General features: G+C 35.8%; 1 pseudogene; it reads left to right on the plus strand.

Moving 5' to 3' along the window:
* LOC107726605 (neuroblastoma-amplified sequence-like) overlaps positions 1-6,971 on the plus strand; it is a 158,331-nt pseudogene extending 151,360 nt beyond the window's left edge.
* The last annotated feature ends 1,930 nt before the right edge of the window (positions 6,972-8,901 follow it).

Consider the following 8,901-nt stretch of genomic DNA (forward strand, 5'->3'; position numbering starts at 1 on the left):
CTTTGTTGTGTGTGTGTGTTGTTTGTTTTAGTTTAGTTTTTTCTTTGCTTTTGCTTTGTTGGTTTTTTGTGTGTTTTTGTTTTGTTTTACTTTTCTTTGTTTTTGTTTCATTTTGTGTTTTGTTTAGTTTTGTTTTTCCATTTTCCAAAAAAACCTGTCTTGTGCAGGGCTGCAGTTTTATATTATGTTATTTATTTTTTTTTTTTTTTGTCTGGCATTACTTTTGAGCACACGCCATCTTGAGTGCTTCTTCTACTATGTGTGCATTGACTAGTCTTCCTAGGGGAATTCCATAAGGCCAGTGGAACCCTTTGACCTGTTGTATTACTTTATCACTGATTAACTTTTATGTTTTTCAACCCACCATCTACACTGAGAACATTGTCAGGGACATCGATGAAGCCTGGTAGAGTATTAGACATATAACCTCATTTAATCTCAGAGAAGTGCAGTGTTCTCTGCTAAAACCCAAGCCTGCTATCTCTGTTGCTGTTAGTATTTCATATGAATGAGGAACACCATTCAGGCCAATTAATATGTGTTTGTTTTTATGTTCTAACCAAAACATTTTAATAGAAAACTGAAGAGCCTCGGAGACCCGTGAATTGCAGGGCCTCGGTTTGCCTACTCCTTTTATCCAATTAGGAGGAGAGATTGATATGTCTCTGGAATGCATGCTGCGTTTGGGTATTGCCTCAATGGTTATTCTCAGATCATAATAAATGTAGGTCAAACATGATTGGCTGTAATGGGTTTAATAGGCAGGTTATTAAAGGGTTACTCCACCCCAAAATTCTGTCATTAACTACTCACCCTCATGTCGCTTCAAACCCGTTAGACCTATGTTCATCTTCGGAACACAAATGAAGACATTTTTGATGCATTCTGAGAGCTCTCTGACCTTCCCATAGACAGCAATGTAAGTAACACGATCAACGTCCAGAAACGTAGCAAGGAGATCGGTAAAATAATCCATGTGACATCAGGGGGTCAACCGTAATTTTATGAAGCTACGAGAATACTTTTTGTACACAAAGAAAACAAAAATAACGACTTTATTCAACAATTTGTCTCCTCCGCATCACCGTAGCGCCACTTTGGAGATTATCCACTGAACGCAAACTGCGTCTGCTGTTCTCTGTCAGCCGCACCACACGGATATGTTTTCTACATTTATTTACGCTTTGATTTGAACAAAAAACAACGTATCCGTGTGGTGCGACTGACACAGAATTGTGGAGGAGGAGACGAATTGTTGAATAAAGTCGTTACTTTTTAGTTTTCTTTGCGTACAAAAAGTATTCTCGTAGCTTTGTAGGTCTTGCGGGTTTGGAACGACATGAGTAATTAATGACAATTTTCATTTTGGGGTGGAGTAACCCTTTAATCGTCTGAATGTGTAGGATGGTGGTTGAATGGAATTATGATGTTGAAAATGCTCGGTCCGAGGTGTCAGCCTAATTGATTTTCACATCAGTGAATAACGGTGAGACAGGAGACAGCAAGAGAGTGAAAGGAAGTGTGGGAATTAGAGACTTTCATGCCAATATGATGAAATTGTTGCAATATTTTCATTCATTCCATACATATATGGCTTATTCTTAAATGATTGAAATTAATTTCACATAAGTTGCAACTGTGTGTATATTTTGTTTCAGAAAATGTTGCATTTGAAAGGTACTATATATATTTTTTTATATTTAATATAAATAAGTAAATAATATATTTATTTAAAATTTTTAATTAAATATAGTTAATGAAAAATAATGGCTTATGCATAAATGCTTAAAAAATTATTTTTTACTCAAATAAAAGTTGTCAATGTATACATTTTATTACAAAACTGGAAATGTATTTTATTTTATTTCATTTCATTTTAGCATCGATTCTCCAAACCACTTGTCCTGTATGGTTGTGTTTTTTGTTCTGTTTTGTTTTTGCATTTTAACTTGCATTCATAGTCTACTAGGCTTAAAAAATTGAGGAGGATTCAAAAAAGTGCTTGTTCAAATGGACATGATGCTACTGGCCTGTGTATGGGCACACATGGACAGATATTACGTATGTTTTATTATGACCTTCATCACAATGGCAATCCACATCAGTTGTCATATCCTTTAGTTTTACTCCAACTAAATTTTTTCCCCGCAGTCATTTTGATCTGTTATTTTGCCCCCTTGAGTTTTCAGCTATTTTCTGTAATTTTTTGGAGCATGCTGGTACCATGGCATGGAACGGCTCTTTTACTTTTTTTTTTTTTTTTCCCCTCAGAAATCAGACATTTTCTCAGCTGTTAAATTGTGCTCCCGTTGCACTGAAGGGAAATTAATTACTTTCTCTTTCCGCCTCCCTCTTTTGGAAGAGAACAAGAATAAGAGTCACCACAGGGGAGAATTCACTCCTTTTGCCATAGAAGTCATTGCATTCTGTGTGTGTGTGTGTGTGTGTGTCCCAGTCTAGCTGTTTCAAGCCCTCTCTCCTTCTCCTAGTATCTCGCTTGCTTTGTCTTTTCACGTTTAGCCCTTCTGCTATTCGTGCGTTCTCTTGCCAGCTCTCTCCATCTGTAAACATGCTGTCTTTACCTTTTAGTGCTGTAGCCTGAAATATGTTCTGCCTCTCACAGATTTAGTCTTGGCTTATGATTAGCTGATAAGCCAAATACTTTATCTTCTGCCTTCAGTCTCAAAGATTTGCATATTTACTGTATGGTCATGCATTTTAGTCTTGTGCTTGGTATATAGCTGTTCAGTTCCCAGTCCTAAAAACCAGGGAGAGAATTAGCATTTTCAAGCCATGGATTCCCTCAGGAAGTTTATTGAGTCTATGGTTAATGTTATCTCCCCGTTTCATTCTACAACATATAATACCGTTCAAAATGTTTGGGATCAGATGAAAAAAAAAATGTACCGCAGTTTCCACAAAAATATTAAGCAGCACAACTGTTTTCAACATTGATAATAATGAGAAATGTTTTTTGAGTGGCAAATTAGCATATCAGAATGATTTCTGAAGGATCATATGACACTGATGACTGGAGTAATGGCTGCTGAGAATTCAGCTTTGCCATCACAGGAATAAATTACTGTACATTTTAAAACATAACAAAAATAGAAACAAGTTTCCCTCCCCAAACTTTTGAACGTTACTGTACATTACAGTCACACCTCAAAACTGCTGTGCAAACAAATTGCTGCGTAATGTTTACACCAGTTATTGAATTAAGTAGACATTTTGTATTTATGTAGCAAGTTGTTTTAAAATAGCATTTTTAAGATTAACATTTGAAGTATGGTTTTGCATAACTTATGTTTAGAAACAATATATAAAATATGAAAGTCTCTTCAAGTACTGTTAACCACAGATTTGACTCATAAAACGCTATTTTAAAAACTCATTAGTAATTCCAGAGGGAACCCTTGTCAAATTAGCATTCTGAATTGGCCTTCAAATAGACATCATGACTGAACAGCTCTTTATTCTTTTTCCCTTTTGTTTTAATTATATGAAGGTGTATTTCCCCTGCAAAAAGTCCAAAAGACTTGTAACTCTCTCTCTCTCTCTCTCTCTCTCTCTCTCTCTCTCTCTCTCTGCTTCCCTCGTACCCACTGTGTATATATATATATATATAAGATAAAAATATAAATATTAACATCTTTTCTCATTAGATGTCTTTGACTTGGAGTGCTATTAGACCATTAAGTGTGATTGTAGGTTTGATGAGGTAAATCGTTGTGTATTATAGAACTGAATGAGTTTTTGAGGTTAAAGTCGAGGTTGCCAGAATGAGTGCTGATGATCGAAGAGCTGTTCTGTATTTGGATCAATAGACAGAAACAGAGAATATAAGCCGACTGATTATGCATTGTGCCACATTTTCAAATAGCTTGAGGTTTTTTGTTTTCATGAAGAGTTTTGAATTAACATTCTTAGAGTAGTGTGTGTGTGTGTGTGTGTGTGAGTTTGTGTGTGTTTGTCATTATGCTCTTTGGCATTTAAACAAAAGGTGAGTGCGATAAGGAGCCAAATGTAGAGTTAATCAGCTATACGTTAATTTATTCACAGAAGTTCACATGTGACCATGTGCGGCATTTGTGATCACACAGTGCACCGGGTGTGTGTATCATCACTTAAGATTCAGATGGCACATTTGCTGTCTCCTGAACACCTGTCTTGTCGCTCCTCATTCTGTCTTGCTTTAAGTCACAGAAAAGGCCATCCGAAGGGAAATCAATTTAAATCGACACACCGCAGAGCTCTGGGTGGCAGCCTTTTCTTAGAGGACACATGACACTGGCCACACCATGATCCTTTTAAAGTATCTCTAATGTTTTTCCCATTAGAGCTCCGCAGGTTTCATTCAGCAGAACCTTTGCTTGTAGAGCCTTAAATGGATAGATCTGCTGTCCTTTACTCACCTTTATGTCGTTTCAAATCTGTATGACTTTCTTTCTTCTGTGGAACATAAAAGATGATTTTTTTGTTGTTGTTGTTGTTCATAGAGTGGATGTCAATGGTCACTAGAACTGTTTGGTTACCAACATTCTTTATACATCTTTGTTGTTGCACAGAAGAAAGAAAGCCGTACAAATCAAGAGTGATTAAATGATGAAAGAATTTTCATTTTTGTGTGAACAATTCCTTAAATTATTCTCCTAACATGAGTTAAAATTGAAGTTCTGGTGGTACTTTTAATTTATATTCATGTAGTCTCTGTAGACAGTAAAAAAAAGGAAAATGAAATACTATATGAGAATTTTGTGAACTCGTACAGTGACCAGTTAAATTCCAGAAAATGGAGGGGGAAAAGCATAAAAGTGGTCTATATGTCTCATACGCTATAATCTTCTGAAGTCATATGATAGCTTTGTGTGATTTAAGTCAACTAAATCAAATATGCTAATGGCATAGATTGGATGTCACTAATATCAAACATAATTGGTTTTTGCATTTCTTGTAACCAAACACCACAATGCCAAACCTGCTCGAGTACCTGTGATTTCAGAGCTGTAGCAGATCAACTTAAATTTCATTTTATGACTTTAGAAGACTTGGAATACAGTGCATGAGTTATATAGACCATTTTATGGCACCTTTTATGGTGCTTTTATAGTTAAAACCGTTGTTTTATTCAGCAGAGAAGATCTAGGTGAAGATTCTTTAAAATTCACCTTTTGTTAAAATGGCAGCATATGGGTTTAAAAAAACATGAGGGTGCGTTTGCATTTTTTAATTAACCTTTCCTTTAATTAAGTTTTCATAGCCAATCTATGTATCCTTTAACTGCTGTAATGAATGTAATTAAGTTTTCCAGGTTCCTCGTTGTCTCTGTAATTGTGGATTGTGTTATTATCTACAGTAAAACATTCTGTGTATGAAAGACCAACTTCAGTTATAAGAGGAATCAGTGTGTGTGCGATTGCATTTGATTATGATTATGTGTGTTTATCTCAGTCGGCAGTGGAGTTTGTTAGAAAGCTTCTCTCATCTCTCGTAGAAGTCAGGAGATAAGCATATGCGCATATTTTATAGCTGCACGCGTGTAATATGCCATGATAATTATGATTGGATTTCTTTTTCATTATACAGAGCTTTCCTATTAAAAGTTTGACGGTGCCTCATGAACTTTCATGATTCTTATATCATGACATTACATCTTTAGCACTGTAGACAAATGCGTCTCTCTCTACACAGGTTGGAGACGGAGCAGAACCCCTGGGTGGGTCTTACATCTGCCCTGCTTGCACACTCCTCAGGCCTTTCTCAAATCAACATCGGGTATGAGGTTCTGACTATGTGCCGCTCGCTCTACCCGACCAAACACAAACTTAACCCACAGGTAAGAGTGTGTGTGTCATCATCACTACACTAAAGGCACTGACAGCATGTTTAGAGTAAAAAAAAGAATCTGCGAAGATGCTAAAAACGCTTCTACCTTTGTAATAAATCTCTGTGCTTTTCCTGTAACTTTTTACTGTGAGTGCAGCTCTGCTATGTTGATTATAGCGTGACATTCACACTTCACTTCCGTTTATTCTAGTGCACTGGGTACATTTGCTCTCTGCTGTTGAACGCTGGGATTAGGCTGCCCGCTCTGAAGTTAATGACAGAGAGCGAGGATGAGCATCTGCGCAAACTGACCCAGGATCAGATCAAAAACATCACTGATGTAAGTTTCATTTTGACTGTGTTTTCTCTCACAGGCTAAATCTGATGTCCCACGATGACTTTTTTTTAAATTCAGTTCAGCTGCTTCATGCATTTCCCTTGATTATGTGTTTTCTGGGAATCTAATCCATGACTTTGGCATTCCTAGTTCAATACTTTAACAATTGAGGTACAGGAACAATGTTTTAATTATGGCTTGGTTGACAATATTGATGAATTTTAATCAATCTTCATTTTGAAGAACCAATACTGATTCTTAAATTCCAATGTCAGTCTTTTAGTCTATGATGTTTTCTGTTGATGTGTGAACAAAATGTTGCTAAACATTACTAGTAGCATGCCTGGCATTAAATCTTCATATTTCAACAAGGAATTGAAATAGAAACGTAGTTATCATTAAAAGGTTTGGTAACAATTTATCTTAGGGTCTCTTAACTAGTTGCTTATTAGCATGCATATTACTAGAATATTAGCCATTTATTAGTATTAATTAAGCACATATTAATGCCTTATTCTACATGACCTTAGTCTACATCCCTAATCCTACCCAATACCTAAACTTAACAACTACATTACTAACTATTAATAAGCAGCAAATAAGGAACTCTCTCTCTCTCTCTCTCTCTCTCTCTCTCTCTCTCTGCTTCCCTTCTTTGTCTCAGTGTGAGATGAAAGATGTCGAGAATGAGGAAAAGCAAAACTCTTTGTTCCTGGAACTTTTGGAGTCCAGCAATAAATGGGAGGAGTTTCAACACCTTATGCTCCTCCTACAGGCGTGGCCACCAGTGACTGACAAGAGCAGGTGAGACTTTGGTGTTGACACTCAATTTCCAATTTAAATATTCACTTATAAAAACTTATGTAAGGTATAATGTACTACTTAACAGATAAATAAAACAATGAAAAATGTAGAAGATTGGTTGGCAGGGACGGCAGTCAAAGTTAATGGTCATTATACTAAATATCTGACTGCAGAATGTCACGATTGACCAATCAGAAACAAGTATTTTAAAGAGACCAGTACACATGTAATCACTTTTGCCACAAGTATTTTTTTTCCCAAACATTATCCTTATGAATCTCTGTTGTTATATATATACAGTGGGTACGGAAAGTATTCAGACCCCCTTAAATTTTTCACTCTGTTATATTGCAAATGCCTTATTCTACATGACCTTAGTCTACATCCCTAATCCTACCCAATACCTAAACTTAACAACTACATTACTAACTATTAATAAGCAGCAAATTAGGAATTTATTGAGGGGAAAGTCGTAGTTAATAGTGAATAATTGTTCCCTATTCTAAAGTGTTACCAAAAGTTTATTTAAAAAATGACTTAAATCTTTTTGTACAAATCATTTTCTAATTTGAGTTTTGATTATTATATTTAGAAATAAATAGCAATTAAATTAGTTAATTTTAATAATTAATATTATAGTAATGTAACAAACTAAATGGGTTCCCTGTATAGTTCAGAGCATTAGTTGAGAGATTGTATTCCTTAAGAAAAACTCACATGTACCAATGACAAGTGATACTGAATTGAATTGAAATCAAATTATTTTGAATCAAGAGCTTGTGCATCGAATTGAACTGGTATGTGAAATGTCAATACCCAGCCCTAGTTTTAAGGAGGCATTTTTGCAGTTTTATTTTGTATGATTTATATACTATTATAGTGTGTATTAATATTTATTTTTAATTTTAGATTAATTGTTTAGTCATGTTATGTGCATTTTTTATATTTGTATTTAGCTTTTAATTTTATTTTTCTTTTATTTCAGTTTTAGTTTGTCATTTAAGTATTGAAACTTAAACATATTTCAGTTATTTGCCAAGACAACATAATTTTAATTTTAATTTTAATTTAAGTTTTTCATCTAATTTTTATATTTTTTATTTCAGCTTTATTATAATTAATGAGAACGATTTTAGTTTAAGTTAACAATAGCAACACTCCTGTGCTGATTATTTGGGTTGGGACAATATATCGATATGGCGATATATCGTTGTCCTTCATGCGATACGAGAATCGATATCTGGCGCCAAATATCGATATTTTACTACAATACAATACTACAATTTACTACAATATATTACTAGAATAAGGTGCTCTATATAGATTTCCCTGCTCCCAGCATCTAAAAAATGCGTGGAAATCGCAGCCGCGCCATTTCCACCTTCTTTCCAAAGCGCTCTGAGCAGCCATGAACTGCGTTCTCTATGAAGATGGGGAAGCACGAGGAACCGAAGAATAAACAGATTTCCAGCCACTGTATTAGCTCTACTGCTCTATATATATGCTTATGGAAATGAGAACTAAAAAACTGCCCCGGAACAGCTATCAGCGTGGACTGTAGGCATCGATCACGTTATTACTGCAGAGCGCATATTGAGTCCGTGAGTAGCCTAACCTCTCCGCTCGGATCGCAGGTGAATTTCAACAAAATTCAACAAAACTGGATGCTCTCCCTCTCTCTCAGATATTACAAGTGCGCGTTAGGGAACCGACTGTCAGAAACATATGCACCTATGGCATGGACGACGAAACAAAACCTCGTCAGAGCCATAATGCAGCGCAGAAGTGTGCAGTGTGTTTGCTTGCCGCTTGTCTACATTTGAAATAACGAACCTGAGCGCGCAAAAGACGCGATGTGAATGGCTTTCCCCCCCCTGCATGTCATGTGCGCAGGGCTCCGTTTTTATGATGAGAGGAGAGGAAAGGTTGAGAAA

This window comes from Sinocyclocheilus rhinocerous, unplaced genomic scaffold, assembly GCF_001515625.1.
Source record: "Sinocyclocheilus rhinocerous isolate Xijiao unplaced genomic scaffold, SAMN03320098_v1.1 scaffold1538, whole genome shotgun sequence".
In the NCBI taxonomy this organism is placed as follows: Eukaryota; Metazoa; Chordata; class Actinopteri; order Cypriniformes; family Cyprinidae; genus Sinocyclocheilus; species Sinocyclocheilus rhinocerous.